This window comes from Meles meles, chromosome 15 (assembly GCF_922984935.1).
Source record: "Meles meles chromosome 15, mMelMel3.1 paternal haplotype, whole genome shotgun sequence".
Classification (NCBI taxonomy): domain Eukaryota; kingdom Metazoa; phylum Chordata; class Mammalia; order Carnivora; family Mustelidae; genus Meles; species Meles meles.
In genome coordinates this window covers 56,219,694-56,242,819 of record NC_060080.1, presented here as the reverse complement: position 1 = coordinate 56,242,819, position 23,126 = coordinate 56,219,694, and positions in this window count along the sequence as shown.

Genomic DNA, 23,126 nt, shown 5'->3' with positions numbered 1-23,126 from the left:
AGGTGTAGGACACCAGAGACCGTGTAAGAGTGCAATGATCTGTATCCACTAGGCCAGAAAGACTCAGAACACATGGACTTTCTCCACAATAGTAAATATTTTCCAAGGGATCACATGCCCACTATTCAGTAATGTGATTTTAATTGGTGTCTTAGCCTTCCTCCTAATTTTCAACATCCCTTCCCCACTCTCCCTCACAATCCATCAATCTTTAAAAGACATTTGTTTTTCTGCTTATGCTCCTTACCTAGTTTTCTATTGGCTTCTTTTTTTTCTTATTAAATCATAGGAGTTCCTTATATTGATAAGAATTTCTTATATTGCCTATGATATATATTTTAGATTTTTTAATCAGATTTTTAAAACTTCCATGTTTTCTTTTTATTGCTTTTCTGTTCATTTTTACGATAAAATGTTTTATCTTTTATCTAGTAGACATTTATTTTGGGATATGGTACAAGTTAGGAATCTAATTTTTTCAAATGTTTTTTTCAGTAGTGTTAACATACATTATTGAATAAATCGTCTTTTCCAATGTTAAACCCTTTTGCTCCTCAATGTTAATTTTTTCTTCTTGTACTACATAAAATTATAGATTCCATTTCCTTGTTTTTTCCCTATTATCTTTTATTGTTACTAGTTTGCTATTGTAATTGGGATTTTTTTCTTCCATGATATTTTGTAACTTTTTGCTGTCTCTATATAGGAAAATCCTGGATTTGGGATATTAGTTTTTCATTCCTCCACATTTCTGTATTATCTTATTGTTTGGAAAATATCATTCAGTTAAATCTTTAGGACCTTTCATATGTACAATCAGAACATTAAAAATGATAATTTTAGGGGTACCTGGGTGGGTCAGTTGGTTAAGTGTCTGACTCTGGATTTCAGCTTAGGTCATGATCTCAGGCTTGTAACACTTAGCCCTGCATCTGGCTCTGCACTGGGTATGGAGCCTGCTTAAGATTCTCTCTTCCTTTCCCTCTGCCCCTCTCCCACTGCCTCTCTCTCCCTCTCTAAAAATAAAGATAATTTGACATTCTATTTCCCAATTTAAATGATTTTTACTTCTATTTCCCCCCCTTGTTACAATGGCTATTATTACTAGAAAAGTGGTAAATAACATTAGCAACATTTGACATGTTGGTGTTCTGGAATTTACTGGTCATGCATCTAGTGTTTTTCTGATAGGCAGACTATCTGACCTTAGAGTTGAATTATATTATGTGTCGATTCCTATTTTGTCAGAAAGTACTCATATTTCCTATTTTATTTAAAGTATTTGTGTATTTCTTTTCTTATCTCTGGTTTTATTTATTATTTTAAATTTAATTATTCGAGAGAGTGAGAGAGAGAACATGAGAAGGGGGAGAGTCAGAGGGAGAAGCAGACTCCCTGCTGAGCAGAGAGTCCAATGCAGGACTCGATCCCAGGACTCCAAGATCATGACCTAAGCTGAAGGCAGTCACCCAACCAACTGAGCCACCCAGGCATGCTCTTTCTTCTTCTTTTTTTTTTTTAATTAGGCTCCATGCCCAACATGGAGCCCAGTGCAGGGCTTGAACTCATAACCCTGAGATCAGCACTTCAGCTGAGATTAAGAGTCAGCCTCTTAACTGACTGAGTCTGACTTTTTTTTTTTTAAAGTCAAGTTGATTTAAAATTCTGTCAAATGCCTTATCAGCACCTATAAAGATGCTTATCTGACTTTTTTTCCTTTTAATCTACTAACATGGAGCACTATTTTTGCATCCCTGGAATAAACCCCACTTGGTCAGGAGAATATATTATTTTCATATACTGTTAGATTCTTCCTAATAATATATTATTTAGAATTTACTTTGCTATTCATAAGGAGATCAATGTACACTATTCTTTTTATGCATTTTTAGGCTTTGATGTGATATACTGGCTTCATAAAAAGTTTGGATACATTAATTTTTATTATCTTTAAATGCTATCCCATAGTCACTTTTTCCATCAGTATTGGAGGAAACTCAAATGTGTTTTCTCTGTTAGTAGGGCATAGAGTTTAATACATATGAATCTGACCCACCCCAAACAGTGCCCAACAAGCTTTCATCTCTAACCCATTGTTGTTTCTTGCTTACTATTCCAGAGAACTTTCTGTGTAAATAAAAGCAAAAATTGATACATACATAAACACATACACACGAATTTTCAAATGGTAGTATACTCTGTAAACTCTTCTTCTGTGCCTTGATTGCTCATTTAATAGTATACCTTGGAGACCTTATCATTTCTATATAATTTTTTCCTGAATTTTTTATGACACTTGCATGGTATTCCAGTGTATAAATGTACATCATTAAACTGTCATTTTTAATGGGTTGTCATGATTTTCCCCATCATTATCTATTAAAAAAATAATGCCGCAGTAAAGACTTTATACATACATCATGTGTACAAATGTATTTACAAATAAATTCCTAAGGTAATGGCTAAGACAAAGGTTATGAGCATTTGAAATTTTGATGCACTCTCATTTAATACATTTTAAATCTAAAAATTAATGTCATAATTTATAATCCCTTGCAACTAACTTTGAAAAGTAAAGGTCCCTTATTATGCTGAACATGGTGATGGTGGTGACTCAAATTGAAGAAACCCAGAGTACATTAGTACATTAAATTGATCAGCATAAAAGGGATAGGCAAACTTAGAAAAAAGATCAGATCCTGTGTAGAGTAAGAGAAGAAGAACACAACAGACAGCAGGAAAGGGGAGAGAACCTAAAGAGACTAACACAGAGAGAAGAGAGAATAAGTTGATGAAACTAGAAAGGAGGTAGCATTTGCCATATAAATTTAAATGTTGGTGAAAGAAGGTATTTAGACAATCTGAACAGAAGTATAGTATGTAATATGCAATAGAGACTTTCTTCTCCATTGTTCCTTTGTCCAAAAACACTTGTGTGTGTGTGTGTGTGTGTGTGTGTGTGTATATATATATATATATATATATATATATATACACGTATATGTATATGTATAATGTACATTATTGGTCACGATTTACATGATGAATTCTTTTTTGAGGGAGGATATAACAATCTATAAAATTTGTCAGTTGTTTCTAAGTGATAAGCAAGCCAATCTAAGGAGGTCCTGTTGCATTTCAAAGAAAAATGTGTACCTTTGTTAAGGGGGGTGTTGTATGTGAGTTGTGTATAGAGACATGTATATATTCTTTCATGTATATACAAATATAATAATTATTTTAGAATATCATATAAAAATTGTCTGAGGGGGTGCCTGGATGGCTCAGTCAGTTAAGCGTCTAACTCTTGATTTCAGCTCAAATCATGATCTCGTGGTTGTGGGCTCAAGCCTCTGTTGGGCTCTGTGCTCAGCAGGGAATCTACTTGACATTTTCTCTCTCCTCTTCCTCTCCTTCTGTCCTTCCCCCTGCTTGAGCACCTCCTCTTTGTCTCTCTCAAATAAATAAATCTTTTCAAAAAACTGTCTGACGACTGACAGAATGGAAGAAGATATTTGCAAATGACATATCAGATAAAGGGCTAGTATCCAAAGTCTATAAAGAATTTACCAGACTCAACACCCAAAGACCAAATAATCCAATCAAGAAATTGGCAAAAGACACGAACAGACATTTCTGCAAAGAAGACATCCCAATGGCCAACAGATACATGAAAAAGTGCTCAACATCACTGGCGTCAGGGAAATACAAATCAAAACCTCAATGAGATACCACCTCACACCAGCCAGAATGGCTAAAATTAACAAGTCAGGAAATGACAGATGCTGGCAAGGATGCAGAGAAAGGGGAACCCTCCTCCACTGTTGGTGGGAATGCAAGAAGGTGCAGCCATTCTGGAAAACAGCGTGGATGTTCCTCAAAAGGTTGAAAATAGAACTACCCTATGACCCAGCAATCATGCTAGTGGGTATTTACCCTAAAGATACAAATGTAGTGATCTGAAGGGGCACATGCACCTGAATGCTTATAACAGCTATTGTGGAATAGCCAAACTATGGAAATAACTTAGATTCCCATTAATAGATGAATGAATGAAGAAGATGTGTGTATATGTATATATATGTGTGTATGTATATATACACATATATATACACATACACACACACAATAGAACACTATGCAGCCATCAAAAAATGAAATCTTGCCATTTGCAACAACATGGATGGAACTAGAGGGTATTATGCTGAGCAAAATAAATCAATCAGAGAAAGACAATTATCATATCATCTCTCTGATATGAGGAATTTGAGAGACAGGGCAGGGGGTTGTGAGGGGTAGGGAAGGAAAAAATGAAACTAGATAGAATCCAGAGGGAAACAAACCGTAAGAGACTCTTAATCTCACAAAATAAACTGAGGGTTACTGGGGCGGGGGGGGCGGAGGAGGGATAGGGTGGCTGGGTGATGGACACTGGGGAGGGTATATGCTATGGTGAGTGCTGTGAAATGTGTAAGCCTGATGATTCACAGACGTGTACCCCTGGGGCAAATAATACATTATATGTTACTAAAAATAATTTTTAAAAAAGAAAAAAAGAAGTTCATAGTGATAGCCTCGGGGCTAGGAATGAGGTATGCATTATAAGTATGGTTTTTCCTTTTGCTTTGTCTATGCTCTCTTATATACAGTAATCTCATAATCAGGAAAAATTTTATTAAAAATAAAACAAAATAAAATAAAATAAAACAAAAAATAATAAATATGGGTATAAAATAAAAATAGATAAACTGAGAATGAATAATTTTTGTTTGTTTTTGCTTAACAGAATCATCTTTTGGTCATTTGGTTATTAAAAAAACACTGGTCATGGTTGTACAATAATATGAATATGTTTAGTATTACTGAAGTATACGCTTAAAAATCGTTAATATAGAAATGTTATGTTATGTGTATTTTACCACAATAAAAAAATGTTAAAAATCTGCCAAAAGATACAGTCTGGAAGATATAGGGAAATAACAACAACAACAAAATAACCCCCTATAATAAATGCAAATTTTGAGTGTTTGGCTGCCTAGGAAGAGAAGGGCAAGTAGAGATTATGGTAAGAAGCCAGAGAGATGAGAAGAGGTGAGAAAGGAAACGGAAAGCAGAAGATAATAGACCAGGGTCTAAGAAGGGACAGTTTACAGGACATTCCTAGTGGAAGATACTGGCAAGAAACATTTATGAATTTAGAAGCCTAATAATATTTACTTTTAAATTGTTTTTATGTGCTGAACATCTCTCAACACATACATACCTAACCTACTGTTAGTAAGGATCTGTTTTGATCTTGAGGAACTTTGGAGGAAGTAACAGACTGAGCTTGAAGTAAGGTCTACCATGGTGCAATGTAACAATACAAGGGAAAGGATATGCAGGAAGTAGGAGGAAGCAGGGTGGTGAGCAACAACTGAATGGAAACAGGAAAGCTCAGTGAAAGAAGATAAGGAAACATAGGACCCTCTGTCAAAAATCCTCAGAGATATTAGTAGGGTGATGTTAGATTTCTCATAAAATCTAGATGAAGACATGAGTAAGTTGCAGCAAAAAAAGATTTAGACTACATGATTTATAAAATCTTTGGGGGGGTACTTAAAAATCCCTATTTCTCTGACTTTCTGAGACATTTTGCTGTCATTTTGTTTACACGTGGAATGCTTTGGTTTAACTTGGTATTTATCATTCAATGAGCACTCAATATTAATTGATGATAATGTTGAAGGTGATGGTGGCTGTGACAGCTGAGATAGAAATGGGGCTAAAACACCTAATTAAGGAAGAGCATTGCTGTGGTTACAGATAAGGAACACTTGCATGGTAAGGATTCCTATTTGGCATAGGAAAGCATCCTCTCAGGAGATAAACAGAAACAAAAGAGATAGAAATCATCACCTAGGACCTTTATCTCCAACTTGCCCATCGGGTCTGAAGAAAGAACATCACTTCAATTTACAAGTCACACTTACTTAAGGCAGCTACTTTCTAGTATTCAGGTTCAGATTAAAAGTCAAAGGTTTCTATGTAACCCATAAAGAAACAGTACATTCTAATTTATGCATCACTCATGTTCAAATAGGACCTTCTGTGGAAGCATTATATTTGATTTATGATTTACACTTTACTTGCATTGTAATTATTTTGCTTTTTCACTGTGAGTAATCATAAATAAATATAATAACTATTTCCTTCAAGGATAATCCTGAAGTAACTGAGAAGAAGGACAGAAGAAAGGGAAGTTGGTAAATTCCTAGGTGTCCTCATCCTCCACAGGTTCTTAACCCAGTCCTGATGGGTTTTGGCGGAGAACTCTATCTTACAATGTGATGAAAGTAGGCATATGATACAGTATCATTAGTGTTGTGCTCCACAACCCATAATTATAATTATTAGCATTCAGAAACTTACCTTTAATGTATGAAGTCAAAGAGAAACAAAAATCATGACTAATTCTCTCACATATTTGGCTTAAAATTCCAATATTTCAGAGCACAAAATAGAGGCTAGTGCCAAGTTATGGCATGGAGGAAGGCATGTGGCTATATGTCAGCTGGTGGTTATAAGATCATGTGGTGAAACTAAAAGACCTTTTCTTAAATCTCCGTGCTATTGGACTGTGTGGGAGCCAATTCTTAGCTAACCAGCCAGTCAAATGGTATTAAAAACCCAGACTACATCTAATTTGCCCTATTTCAAGAATGAACCTCTTCTGAACAAGCCTGATTTTATTTTTAATTTTTCAGTGCCTGCAAAACTTTTACTGTCATTAGAAAGGAAAGTTCTAGCATACGAGACAGGAGAAAAGGTTGTATTTGGCTGGCATCTGGTATCTTGTACAAAGCTAGCTGAGGGTCTGTTGGCAAAATATACTCTGTCATCTGAGTTGCTGGCTAGTTTTACTCTTTTAGAGTCAAGTGACAGTAGGGTATAGATTTGCGTATGCTAAACTGAGTCCTCTCCAAAAAAAAAAAAAAAAAAAAAAAAACGTTTTGTTTACCTGAGCTTTTAAAAAATCACATCAACAGTAATTCTAATCCCTAAAGTCAAAAACTGACACAGGAAAATTTAATGAGTTTGAATGCTCACTCACTCACAATTGTGTCAGAAGCTGGGGATTTGTGCAAAGAGTAGAAGGTTAAGGAAAGTTTCAGAAAAAGATAAAAAGGGTTTTAGCTGTAAGGATAGCTACTGGACTCAGGGCTTCATTATGTGATTACAACTACCAGGCTGGTTGCCAACCTTTCAGAGAATGCCAGACATCAGTCCAGGAGGTCATTTGGTTTGAAAGTCCTAAGATCAGAAATGGAAAACTATATGTACTGGCTAAGAATCTGGATTCTGAAATCAGGCAAATTTGGGTTTACGGCCTGAATATGATGCTTACTAGCTCTGTGACAAGGACCATGTTCATCTTGTTTTTTCCTACCTAAGCCCTGGAATCAGCCATTTTTCTAAGGAGTTCTATTTCTAATGGGGAATGGTAAATAGTAACCAATAGCTGAGTAATTACTAGCTGGATGTCACTACTCTCAGTCTCTCTTAGTGGACTGGGAGCACAGGAAGGCAGCTGGTGGGTGGGATGGGAGGAGGGTACAGGGCACAGTGCGGTGCAACAGTTATTACCAGTGGCTGGTAGCAGCACAGGCACTCTTCTAACAAAATTTGCACTGAGCCAGCAAATCAAGAAACAAACCCTTAATTACAGAGAACAAACTGATGGTTACCAGAGAAGAAGCAGGTGGGGCAACAGGCTAAATAAGTGATGGGGATTAAGGAGTGCCCTTTTCCTGATGAGCAAAAGGGATGTATGGAATTGTTGAATTACTATATTGTACACCTGAAACTAATATAACACTTAACTGGATTAAATGTTAACTGGATACAAATGAAACTGGATTTAAAATGAAAACTTAAAAAAAAAAAAACAAGTAAGAAAAAAGGGGTGCCTGGGTAGCTCAGTCATTAAGCATCTGCCTTCAGCTCAGGTCATGATCCTAGGGTCATGGGATACAAGCCCCGCATTGGGCTCCCAGCTTGGTGGGAAGCCTGCTTCTCCCTCTTCCACTTCCCCTCCTTGTGTTCCCTCTCTCGCTATGTCTCTCTCTGTCAAATAAATAAAACCTTTGAAAAATTCAAAAAAAAAAAAACTAAAAAAAAACAGTAGAACAGACAAATGAAGTCAGGAGCTGGTTCCTTAAAATGATCAACAAAATTGATAAACCTCTAGGCAGACTCAGCAAGAGAACAAAGAGGACCCAAATAACAAAATCACGAATGAAAGAGAATTAACACCACAGAAACACATATAATTATAACAAAATTTTTTTAAAAAGAATGAAAGAAAACATTATAACCCATACTTCAGGCATTAAAAAATTGATGAATAAATATTGCACATTTTATGACAAAAATATGATAATCTAGATGAAATTAACAAATTCCTGGAAACATACAACTTACTAAAAGTGACAAAAGAAAAAATGGAACATCTTATTTGTCCTATCAGTATGAAATAAATTTTATTATTAATTAATAAAATTACTTACTACTAAGAAAACTGCAGACTCAGATGGTTTCGTCAGTGATTTCTACCTAATGTATATGGAAAAATATTTCCAATCTTATAGTAAATAAAGATATACTCCCCAACACATTTTATGAGGCTACAATAATCTTGATATCAAAACCCAATATCAATGCTAAAAAGAAATGTGAGAAGTCTCTATCACTAATAAACTAAACTAGCAATTTTAGTCCAGGAATATCTAAAAAGGATAATATCATGAGCAAATTGTTTTTTCCTGTGAATGCAAGCTTTCTAACATAAAAAAGCAAAGTATTTAATATAAATAATTAAAGCCTAAAAGACCATGTGCCCATAGAGTTTGACAAAGCAACTGATAAAATTCACTATGTACTAAAAATAAAACCCTTAGCAGAGTAGGAAAAAAAGAAAATCTGATGATTATTATTGATAAACCTGTAACAGTTTAATGGTAAATATTAAAAGCTGTCCCTTTGAAACTGAGAATAAGCAAAGGATGCATTTATTACTACTCTATGCAAAACTGCACTAGATGTTCTAACCAGTGCAGTAAGATAATACATATATACAGACATACTTCATAAATACCAAAGGATTAAAAGAACAAAGAGACTTTCACCAAAGATATTATTTGTATATAGAAAATCCAAGAGATTCTAAAAATAAAACATAACATTTATAAGAAATTTCTACAAGTTTTCTGGATATGACAATAATGTACAAAAATAAATTTCCTTTTTATATACTGGCAACAATTAGAGGACTTCAAATAAGAGAATGCTAATTGTAACAGTATCAAGAATATAAAGTACCTTGAAATAAGCCTAACATAAGATGTGTAAAATGTCTATAAGGATAATTTCAAAATTTTATTGAGAGATATAAAAGAAGTTGAAACAATTTGAGAAACATGTGAGATTTATGGCCTAGAGATTCAATAGTATAATGATGTCAATTCTCCTCAAATTGCTGTATAGATTTAATGCAATCCTCTACATAGTTGTCAGAATGGCAAATTTTAAAACCACTTTTAACACTAATGCAAACTAATTCTATGATAGAGGAATTTTCACTTATGTAGGGAAATCATATAAGTCAGTATACTGGTTAACTCAAGGATGAAAGGGGTTGTGGTACACAGGGAACTTCTGGGAGGCTAGCAATCTATTTCTTTACCTCACTGTTTTGAAGGGTATTTTATTTTTAAAATTTAAGATCAATAATTATGCTCTAAAGATGTTTCTCTCTGTTATATTTCACAATAAAAATAATTTAAAGGATGCCTGGGTAGCTCAGCCGTTAAGCATCTGCCTTCAGCTCAGGTCATGATCCCAGGGTCCTGAGAAGCAGGAAGCCTGCTTCTCCCTCTCACACTCCCCCTGCTTGTGTTCCCCCTCTTACTATCTGTCTCTCTGTCAAATAAATACATTTTAAAGATCTTTGAAAAATTAACTTAAAAGAAAACCACACAAACTAAACTATTTGGGAAAAAACTGTCATTCTTTTTATTTTATCAAAATAGGGGGGAAAAAAAACCAACTAAACCACAGTAAGCATCATAAAGGTTATTCACTAGCTACCTGGCATCTAGCTTTCATCTCTCTTGGACAAAATTCTAGTAGTTATTGGCTGACAAATTTTAGACACATAAACAATAATTAAATCTGGACATGTTCAGCAAATCCTTTTAAAAATAAATGATTATATTACCTTTACTATTCACCTGTGGACTACGTCAACATGTAAAATCCATGGTTTTGTGGATAGGTTTAGAAAGACTGGGATTAAACATTAAGTAAATATTTATGGTGAGAGACTATCTAGCCCCATCATCTACCACTACATAACACCGTACTTTTGTTTTTCCCTTGTTAAAACATAAACTCTGTGAGGGTAGAGGCTTTGAATTTGTTTAACACTGTATCCACAACACTTAGAATAATACCTGAATCATAGTAAGCAATGAGTAACATTGTTGAAAAATAATGAATGAATTAATCCATTTTAATTGCTATACTAAATAAAGTACTTAAAACTTTGAGAGAAATACTCCTGTCTATTTAATGAAAGACGGTCTGTTTGTCTTTTTTCCTTCTTCAATGAAATTCTTTTCCTGACCTTAAAAGAATCATTTCAGCTGGTTTATGTTCTCAGTGGACATTAGCTCCAATACCAAAAGGTATACAGATAGGTTTTAAGGTAAATTAGAGAAATCTTTGCTATTTGTTATCCAAAGATGCTTCAGCAGTACACATCTTACCAGCATCCTCATTCATTTAGATGTCTACTAATTTCCAGGAGATATTTATAGATTATGAAAGACTTATACCAGCACAAAGTAAGCCTGTTTGAACTTTGGAGGCAGCTAAGAGGGCCCTGGTCTTAACACTTGCTTGCAATATATACTCAGAAACATGAAAGTTTCCAACTCAAAAATACCCATTAGGCATTGTGGAGTTTCTTACAGTATACTTATTCTAATCCCAAATAGTGATAAAGCATTTGTTATCATGATTCCAGAAAACATCCTACTGATACACTATTAACCTTAAACAACCTTCTACCTGCTTTTTCTTTTTTCAAAAAAAAAAATTATCTCACCAGCACCTCAGTATATGTTTTTTTTTTTTAAAGATTTTATTTATATATTTGACAGAGAGAGATCACAAGTAGACAGAGAGGCAGGCAGAGAGAGAGAGAGGGAAGCAGGCTCGCTGCTGAGCAGAGAGCCCGATGCGGGACTCGATCCCAGGATCTTGAGATCATGACCTGAGCCGAAGGCAGCGGCTTAATCCACTGAGCCACCCAGGCGCCCCTATGTTTTATATCATTATTTACTTATATAATCTTTTAAAAGCTGACCTCCATTTTTCAGAATGATTTGTTCCTTTAAGCAGACAGAAAAGTGACCTGCTCACATTAGAATCTGTCTACAGTAGAACCTTCTCTCTGTGTGATTTGAACTTTATTTTTACACAGGGGAAATAAGAATTTGATAAGAACTTTTTGCAGTCTTATTTGATTTCCTTTCATCCTTTGGTCTGAATTGGGAGGACTGAGAATATTAAATGACTTGAGTGGCTTATTGATTTTTTCCTGTCTATTAAAAGATGAAGATACAGTTCCTAAATCTTGCTTTGAGAAAAAATTCTACTGTCAATAAGAGATATTATTAGAAAATGCACAATGTGCAAATAAGCTTTTAACCAACATGAAGCTCACTTCTGTTAACCTCTGTCCATATAATAAATCCATTCAAATTTCAACAAAAATTGAGATCCCAGCTAGTCCACATATACTTATGAACTATTAAATATTATTTCAAGGATGAATGATCAACATTTAAAAAAAGTATCTGATAATTTAAATCCCTTCCATATTGTTCAATCATTACAGTTTGTGTCTTAATATAAAGTTCTGAATGCTAAATGCTCTCTTTTAAAGGCTTTCTCCATTTTTTTATGTGATTGGATGCTTTTATATACAGTTTCCCCAAATAGCCTTTAATCTTGAAACCTTATCCAATAACTTTTTGGAAGAGTATGGTGATCAGAATGAATATTTGTTTTTTTTTTTCTTACTAAGTCATTAATATAATGGTAGTTGGTACAGTGTATTTATAGGGAAGACAATAAGATCTGTTATTAGTCACTCAAGAACACATACATCTTATGGGTTACAAATGACAATAAACACATAAAAAGATTTCCAATATCATTACTCATCAGGAAAATGCAAATCAAAACCACAATGAAAAACCAATTCATATTCATTGGTATAGCTATAATCAAGAAGTCAGATAGTAAGCACGGATGAGGATGTCAGGAAATCAGAAACTTCATACACTGTTGGTAGGAATGTAAAATATGTAGTCATTTGAAAAACAGTGTGATGGTTCTACATATTTGATAAATGCATAAACTTTTACTCAATACCATAATGATATAGAATAGTTCTATATTTTATCTTTATCTATATATATAGAATCTATCTATAGTTCTATATTCTATATATAGAATATATATTCTATATATAGATATATTTATCTATCCATATCTATCTATAGTTCTATATTCTATCTATATCTATGTCCAGATATCCTGATCTTTCCTCCAACTACTTCTTTGTAGCTAACTTGTTCCTGAAACACCCAACTCCCAGAAACCACTGTTCTGTAATTTACTATAGTTTTACCTTTTCCAGAATGCCATACCAATAGAATTATATCATTTGTAACATTTCACTTCTTTCACTTATTAAACTCAAGAATCATCCAGTGTTGTGTGAATCAACATTTTGTTGCATTTTCTTGCTAAATAGTTAGTATTCAATTGTATGGATACACCACAGTGTCTTTATCCATATACCAGTTAAAAGCCATGTGAGTTGTTTCCAATTTTTGGCAATTATAGCTAATCATTAACATTCAGAAATATGAGAACATAAGCTATTTTTTTTCTCCTGGGTAATCAACTATAAGCAAAAATTCTAGGTAATATTATATATCTATATTTAACTTCATAAAAAATTGCCGATTTTTCATAGTACATTTTATACTGTACATTTATACATACTATGCATTTTCCTATAGATATAATACTCTCACAAGATATTTATAAAATTTCTTATGGTTTTACATCCTTATCATGACTTGACATTACATGTTTTCCTTTGCTTTTTTGCAATCCTAATAATTGTATAGTGTTATCTCATTGTGTTTTTAATTTGCATTTTCCTAATGGTTAAGGATCTTTTTTTAAAAGATATTATTTATTATTTTTGGAGAGAGAAAGAGAACATGGGTGGGGGCAGGGAGGCAGAGGCAGAAGGAGAAGGAGAGGCAGACTCCTGGCTGAGCAGGGAGCCTGATGCAGGACTTAGTTCCAGGACCCTGGGATCATGAACTGAGCCGAAGGCAGACACCTAACCAACTGAGCCAGTTAAAGGTGCCCCAGTTAAAGGTCTTCTAACATATTTAATTGTCATCTATATATGAAGTGTCCACTCAGACCCGTTACTCACTTTTCAGTAGTGTTTATTTTATTGTTGAATCTTCAGAATTAAAAAAAATTCTAGATAAATTCTGTTGTCGAAAACATGATTTCTATGGACATATGCATTCATTTCACCTGGGTAAATATCTAAAAGTAGAGTGGCTTGATTGTGTGGTAGGCGTATGTTTAACTTTTTAAGAAACAATCTAACATGACAAAATAGGGTTTATCCCAAGAATTCAAGGTTGGTTTAATATTCAAAAGTCAATTAATGTAATTCATCATATTAAAATAAGATAAAAAACCCATATTATCATCTCAACCAATTCAGGAAGAGCATTTGACAAAATCCAACATCTCTCAGAAGACAATTTCTTCAACTTGACCAAGACATCAATGAGAACTAGCTTCATATGTACGAATAAAAGGCTGAAAATATTATTTTAATATTAGGAAGAAGACAAGAATATGTACTCTTACTTACCACTTCTAGTCAATGTTTATTGAAAGGTCTAGCCAGTGCAAAAAGTGAAGGAAAATAAATAAAAGAAGTAAAACTCTATTTGCAAATAAATTTTTTTGAAAATTTCATTGAATATACAAAAAGGCTAACAGAACAAATGAGTTTAGCCATATTGGAGGACACAAAATCAGAATACAAAAATCAATTATATTTCTATGCACCATCAATGAACAATCAGAAATTAAAATTAAAAACCATACCACTTATCTAAAACATAAATATATGGAAAAGTTACACATAAATATGACAAAAGATATGAAAGACTTAAACTTCCAGGATGCAAGGATGGTTCAATATTTGCATATCAATGTCATATACTACCATAAACAAAAAGAAGGATAAAAATCATATGATTATTTCAGTAAGTGCAGAAAATGCATTTCACAACATTCAACATTTATTCTACCCTCAACAAAATGGGAGTTAGAAGGAATATACCTCAACATACTAGGTCATATGAAAAACCCACAGCTAACATCATCCTTAATGATAGAAAACTGAGTTTTCCCTCTAAGATAAAATAAAACAAGGATGTCCCCTCTTACCATTTTTATTCAACATAGTACTGAAAGTCCTAGCCACAGCAATCAGACAAGAAAAAGAATGAGGCATCCATATTGATAAAGAAGAAGTTAAACTACCACCATTTGCAGACAACATGATACTATACACAGAAAATCCTAAAGAAGCACCAAAAAGCTAGTAGAGTAATAAATGAATCCAATATAGTGTTTATACACATTAACAACAAAGTTATAGAAGGAGAAATTTTAAAAAACAACACCATTTATAATTGCACCAAGAAGAATAAAGTACCTAGGAATAAAGTTAACCAAAGAATTGAATGACTTATACTCAGAAAATTATAAAACATTGATGAAAGAAATTGAGGATGACACAAACAAATGGACAGATATCCCAATGCTCCTGGATTGGAAGAAATAACATTATCAAAATATCCATATTACCCAAAGCAATCTACAGATTCAATGCATTTCTTATCAAAACACCAACAGCATTTTTCATAAAACTTGAACAAATAATACCATAATTTGTACGGAACCAGAGAAGACCCCCAATAGCCAAAGTAATCTGAGAAAGAAGAACAAAGCTGGAGGCATCACAATTTCAGATTTTAAGAGAGACTACAAAGCTGTAGTAACAAAAACAGTATGGTACTGGCACAAAAATAGATGCATAGATCAACAGAACAGAATAGAGAGACCAGAAATAAACCCATATTTATATGGTCAATTAATCTATGACAAAGGAGGCAAGAATATACAATGGGGAAAGACAGTCTTTTCAATAAATGGTGCTGGGAAAACTGGATGGCTACATATAAAAGAATGAAACTGGACTACTTCCTAACACCATACACACAAATAAACTCAAAATGGATTAAAGACCCACAAGTGAGACCTGAAACCATAAAAATAGCAGAAGAGAACACAGGCAATGATTTCTAAGATGTTGGCCACAGTAATATTTTTCTAGATATGTTTCCTATGGCAAGGGAAACAAAAGCAAAAGAACTATTGGGACTGCATTAAAAAAAAGATTTTGAACAGGAAAGGAAAAAATTAAGAAAACAAAGGATAACCTAATGAATTGGAGAAGGTATTTTCAAATGACATATCCAATAAGGGCTGAGGATACAAAAGAACTCATATAATTTAATATCAAAAAATGAAAAACAAAAAAACAAACAATCCAGTTAAAAAATAGGCAAAGAATTTGAATAGACATTTTTCCAAAGGAAATATAGAGTGCCAAGAGACACATGAAAAGATGCTAAATGTTACTAATCATCAGGGAACTGCAAATCGAAACCATAATGCGATATCATCTTGCACTTGTTAGAATGGCTAAAATAAAAAAGACAAGAAACAACAAACGTTGGTGGGGATGGCGAGAAAAAGGAACTCTTGTGCACTATTGGTGGAAATGTAAACTAGTTCAGCCACTGTGAAAAACAGTGTGGAGTTTCCTCAAAAAACTAAAAATAGAAATACCATATGGTGCAATAATTCCAATACTGGGGATTTACCCAGAGAAAATATTTAAAATAGCCAAGACATGGAAGTAAACAGTGTCCATCATTAGATAAATGGATAAGGAAAATGTGGCATACACACACACACACACACACACACACACACACACACACACACGAATATTATACAGTCATAAAAATGGATGAGACTGTACCATTTGAGGCAACTTGGTTGTAACTAGAGGCAATTATTCTAAGTGAAATAAGTCAGACTGAGAAAGACAAATACCATATGATTCCACTCATAAATGGAATCTAAAAAAAATAAACAAAAAGCAGACTCAGAACTATAAATACAGAGAACAAACTAATGGTTGCCAGAGGTTACGGATTTGAGGGTTGGGTAAAATGAAGAGGGAGCTACAGGTCTCCACCTATGGAATGAGTAAGTCATGGAAGTAAAAAGCAGAGCAAAAGGAATACAGTCAATTATACTGTAATAATGATGTAGCTAATATAGATAATAGCTATATTTGTGGTGAACAAACCATAATGTATAAATTTGTCACATCACTAACTTGTAAATCTGAAACTAATGTAACATGGTGTGTCAACTATACTCAAATAAAAATAAGAAAAAGAAAGTCATATTATATTGAAAAAGGTAGAAAAGAGAGAAATAATAGCCTTTTAACTAAATTATGATTGGACAATTAGATGTATACTTATAAGAAATTTAACCTTTATCCCTATTTCTCATTATAAACAAAATTAAACTCAAAATGCATTTTAGATGTATGCTTGTAAATATAAAACTTTAAAGTGAGCCGCTGCCTTCGGCTCGGGTCGTGGTCTCGGGGTCCTGGGATTGGGCCCCGCATCGGGCTCTCTGCTCCGTGGGGAGCCTGCTTCCTCCTCTCTCTCTGCCTGCCTCTCTGCCTACTTGTGATCTCTCTCTCTGTCAAATAAACAAATAAAATCTAAAAAAAATAAAAAAGAGAATACTGATCTTTAGATAGGCAACAATTCTTAGATATGACATAAAAATCACAATCCATAAAAAGCAAACTGATAAACTGAATTCACCAAATTTTAAAAGAGTACATTTTGAAAAAACTAATAAGGGTATGAAGACACAAGACAAATGCTCCAGAATAGTGTTGAGTAGTGGTGATAGTGATAATCCTTATTTTATTCCTAATCTTAGGGCAATATCTTTGTCTTTTATCATTATGCCTGATGATATTTCCTACCAATTTTTTTGAGATCTCTTTTATCAGGCTAAGTTTCTCTTTTCATTTTGCTGAGAGTTTTTATTAAGAATGGTTGTTGGATTTTTTCAAAAGATATTTTTGTCTGGTGAGATAAATTATATGTTTTTATTACACATATAAAAATGGTGAATTAAATTAAATGATTCATGTGCATATGTGTGTGTTTAATTTTTTTATTGTGGTAAAATACAGATAACATAAAATTTACCATCTTATTCATTATTAAGTATACAGTTCAGTGTTACTAAATTCATTCATAATGTTGTGCAGTTATCACCATTGTCCATCTTCCTAGCTCTTTCATATTTTAAAATCTTTAAAACTCCAAAGCCATTAAACAATAACTCCCATTCTTACCTCTCCCTAGTTTCAGAAACCACGATTCTACTTTCTATCTATGATTTTGACTACTCTCAACATCTCACATAAGCAATATTTGGGGGGGGGGGTTGTGACTGACTTATTTAACTTAGCATACTGTCACCTCAAGTTTCTTCCATGCTGTGATGTATGCCAGAATTTCCCTTTAAGGCTATATAATATTCTATTTTTTTTTTTTTTTTTGGTATATACCACTTTTGCTTATCTGTTTATCCACTGATAGATGTTTGGTTGCTTCCATGTTTGAGCTTTTGTGAATAATACTGCTTGAACATGGGATAAATATATCTCTTTGACACCATGCTTTTAATTCTTCTGGGTATATACCCAAGAGTTGAGTTGCTGGATCATATGGTAATTTTATTTTTAACTTTTTAAAGACTGTCATCTTGTTTGCTATAGTGACTTTACCATTTTACATTCCCATCAACAGGGCACAGGATTCCAGTTTCTCCACATCCTCACCAACACCTGTTATTTTCTGTTTCATTTCATTTTTGATATTAGCTATCCTAATGGGTGTGAGGTGGTATCACACTGCAGTTTTGACTTGCATTTATTGAATAATTAGTGTTGGCCATCTCTTCATGTGTTTGCTGGTCTTTTGTATATCTTCTTTGGAGAAATATCTATTCAAGTCTTTGGCTTATTTTTTATTCAAGTTGCTTATTCTATTGTTTTTGATTTTGGTAGTTCTCTACATACTGTAAGTATTATAAAACATATATATTATTGTTGCTATTATGTCAGAATTATTATATTATATATTATACATAATAAAGTTATTGTATTATTAGGTGTATAATATACATAATACATAATAATATCCAGAGTACATATGCATGTACATATATGTGTGTGTGTTTATATATATATAATTATATCACATATTCTGGATATTGTCCGAACAGATTCATGATTTGCAAATATTTTCTCCCACTCTATGGGATACCATTTTACTCTGTTAGTAATGTCTTTTGATTCACAAAAATTTTAAATTTTCATAAAGTCTCATTTATCTACTCTTTGTTTTGTTGTCTGTGCCTTTGATGTCATATCTAATAAATCATTGTCAAATCCAATGTCATGATTTTGTCTCTCCTTTTTCTAGGAGTTTTATTTTTCAAGGTTTTACATTTAGATCTTTGATCCACTTTGAGTTAATTTTTGTATATGGCTTTAGGTAAGGGTCCAACTTGATTCTTTTGCATATGGATATCTGTTTTTTCCAGTACCATTTATGGAAGACTGTCCTTTCTCTGTGGCAACATCTTAGCACCCTTGTCAAAAATCGTTTTACAACATTTATGAGGGTTTAATTTTGGACTCTCTATTCTATTCTATTGGTTCACATGTCTGTCTCTATGTCAATATCACGCTGTTTTGATTACTTTCGCTTTGTAGTAAGTTTTTAAGTCAGAAAGTATGAGTCCTCTAGTTTTGATCATTTTGGCTATTCAGGGAACTTTTCTGCAGAACATATCATTGGGATTTTGATAGGGATAGCACTGAATTTGTAGATCACTTTAGGTACCATTAACATCCTAACAATATTAAGTCTTCCAATCCATGAACATGGGATATGTTTTCATTTATTTATGTTTTTCTCACTTTGCAGATTTCTTCTCTCCCATTTTCTCTGGACCCTAGCTGCCTTGGTCTCCCTATACTCTCAGCTCTAGCTCTTTAATCCAAGAAGTCTACCAGGCATTGTCTCAGTTCCTCATTCCAGCCTGGAAAGTCTCTCAAGACAGTATGCTAGGGAATTACAGGGCTCACTTTTTGTGTTTCTCATTGCTCATGGATTACTGACTTTTTTTGCCTGGTATCCAGTATCTTGAAAATCACCGCATAGTATATTTCCTATATTTTGATTGTTTAAGGTGGATAGGTAAACCTGGTCTTTATTACTCCATCATGTTCAGAAATAGGAGTCTGAAATCAAGGTTCCTTCCCAGCTATAAGGAAACTCAGGGATTAACTCTCCTGGATGTTAGCAAATCCATCTTTCTAATACCCTCAATTAGATTTTTTTAAGTAATTTGTTTCCCACTATTTCTATTGCTATAAGGAATTTTGGTCTAAAATGAACTAGCCTACCATTGCTGGAAGCAAAATTTCTATTATGCAATTAATATTTTTATCTTGATAATATATCTTACTATCTACTGAATTCTTCATATATTCTCTCAGACTACTGACTGACCTTTCCAGCCATGGCAGGAGCAATTCAACAGACATTCCTTACATAACATCTGTGTATAAGGCATATAGGAAGCAATATGAGGGTTACAAAATGTTGGAACTCTTGGTCCCTACTTGTGTATATTTTTATGGGATAATTTTTAAAAATTATCTTTAAAAAATTTTAAAAAATCATAATTAACTGGGGTATGGATATAAACATAATAAAACTATGTGTACCAATAGTTAAAAGCCACTTAAATGCCTAAAAATATATAAAAGTAAAATATTTGTAAAAATGCTTGTACTTTAGTTGTCAAAGCAAACTTTTGGTATTTGTAGGTATTAATAGAGTCACAAGTAAATCAAAATCAAATTGTTTCCCTAACTTGAATTTCCTAGAGCAAAATTAAAGACTTATAAGACGCAAATAATCTTATAAGGTGTAGCCTTCATTTTTCCTATTAATTAATGTATTTTTATAACATAAAAATGCCTCCAATATTGTTTTAGGCCTTAAGGTAACAAAGATCACTGAGACAAAATAAAATATACAAATGTGGAATAAATTAATGCACAAACATATTCAGTAACTAGTACTAAAAATAAAGCCTTAAATGGAAAAACAAAATGAGATTTTCCTAATGTTATTTCAGTTTCACTGATATAAATTAACATTCATCCAAGTAATCATTTGTGACCTCAAACAAATGTGCGCACACATGCATAGATACAAACAGATACACACAAATATGTTAATTTAGAGTTAAACAGGAGAACAAAGATACACAAATAGAAGTCACAAAAAGAATTGGTTATTGGAGCTCTCAATGTCACAGGAAGATACTGAATATCTATGGAGGCTTAGTAGTGTTTAGGAAATTTTTTAGCTTAGTTTTTGTTTGTTTGTTTTTTAGTAAATCAAAATTAAAGACATCTGTCTTAGAATTCTTTCAAATTTTTTAAAGATTTTCTTTATTAGCGAGAGAGAGAGCGAGAGAGCGAGAGAGCACAAGGAGGGGGAGCATCAGAGGGAGAGGGAGAAGCAGGCTCCATGTGCAGCAGGGACCCTGATGTGGGGCTCTATCCCAGGACTCTGGGATCATGACCTGAGCTGAAGGCAGATGCTTAACCAACTGAGCCCATCTACGTGCCCCTAGTTGTTTTTTAAATCAAGTGAAAAGAAATACAAATAAATTTGATGACACTCTCAAAAAAATAATCTTTTGACACTGCTTAATGGCTTTGAGAGCTAAGAATTTGTCCCTTTATAGACAACTGGACCACTATAACAGGCAGTTCATTGGCTCAAAGTCAGTCAATGGCTAGTCAATTATAAACCTCCTACCATCTAAATATCGCACTTAGGGAAAGCGCAGCAAAAACCACTGAGAACCCAAACCACTGAAGCTATGAAGCCCCTCATGGTTTAAATTTCAGTCAGGATACAGTTGGGATTGCAGAATATTTTTCTAAATAAGTAATTGTGATTTATTCAGAGGCTAGGAATATAGTTTGCAAGGAAATTTTAGTTGTCTTTGATAAATCAGATTGAGAAAGGTCAAGAAAATAATCAGGTCAAAGCTGTCTGCCCCAAATTTTCCAGTAACCTGATAATAGTTCTTTATATTTTCATCCATATTTATCCCAAACTGCTCTGCACAGAGTTTTCCTTGCAATTATGACTTAAAAGTTGATAAAAATGGTGAATTGTCTTTCAAAAACATTTTGGGTAATTGATTTATGAGAACATTCTTCTTGTAAGAAGAAGATTATTCAGTTATAGGACTTTAATTTCAAATTGTACATTATATCAAAAAATGCAAGCTTCTTAATAGCCATGGTTTTGTGATAAATATTACTTCATGTTATACTTATATTCCATTCTTCCAGTCTACTCTTAAATCTTAGAAAAATAAACACAATGGCCTTATAGTAGGCTCAGGGATTTCCCTAAGTACACACAGAAAAACAGCTATCTCTCTATGCATAGATAAATAGATATAGAGATAAATATATACATATATACATGTAATATGGATATATAGTTCTATGGCTACATGCCTATGTATATATGTATGGAGAGATCTTTGTTCACCACATCAATTATGAAGCCAGATAAAGTGTGACAAGGAATTCATAATGTTCAGACGTTCATTTAAACAAATTTTTCATTCCATAAACACTGCCTTAGCTTTCAAACATAACTAAGGAAAGATGAACTATTCATATCATCTCTCCAGATGTTTTGTGTTTTGAGACTGCACATCACAGCTGGACCAGTGATCTCTGATTCCTGGGAAACAGAGAACTCTGTAGCTCAACTTTCATACAGAGGGATTTCTGGCTCTGAGGTAGAAGCAGGTGGACACCATGTTCTGAATTATTTTTACCAACAGAGCAAAATTTTTCATCAAGCAGTAGCATCAGGGATAAAAATGTCACAGCTATTATTTCCTGAAATGCATTAAAAAAAATCTTAAGGAGAGAGTTTAGATTTCTTACATTAGCTTTTTTTATCTTGGACTAAATACTGACCAAAAATGTATATACTAAAGCCATGAAAATAATCTTTGGTTCCTAAGACTTAGATGTAGTCAAGATATTAGTGGGCCTCACTATAATTAGCCTTGAGATTAAAAAAAAAGCTAAAACATTAATGATTCATTGAATTTTTTGATTAGCAAAGGTTTTTAACTTCAGGAGGAGAAGAATAAATGAAACAAGATGGGATTGGGAGGGAGACAAACCATAAATGACTCTTAATCTCACAAAACAAACTGGGGGTTGCTGAGGGGAGGTGGGATTGGGAGAGGGGGAGCGGGCTATGGACATTGGGGAGGGGAGGCGAACCATAAGAGACTATGGACTCTGAAAAACAACCTGAGGGTTTTGAAGGGTCAGGGGTGGGAGGTTGGGGGAACAGGTGGTGGGTGATGGGGAGGGCACGTTTTGCATGGAGCACTGGGTGTTGTGCAAAAAGAATGAATACTGTTACGCTGAAAAAATAAATAAATAAATAAATAAAAAGGGTAAAATAAAAAAAAAAAAAAAAAAAGGAGTTCAAACATTGTTTTGAGAAAAGATTTGCCACTTAAAGTTCATGGGACAGTGGCAAATTTCCCAAAGAAACTTTCAGATAAGCAAAGATAATCAGGAAATTGTCCTCCATGATAAAATCATGAAGAATTTAATTTTGGGGGTAGGGAGGGATATCTCACATTCT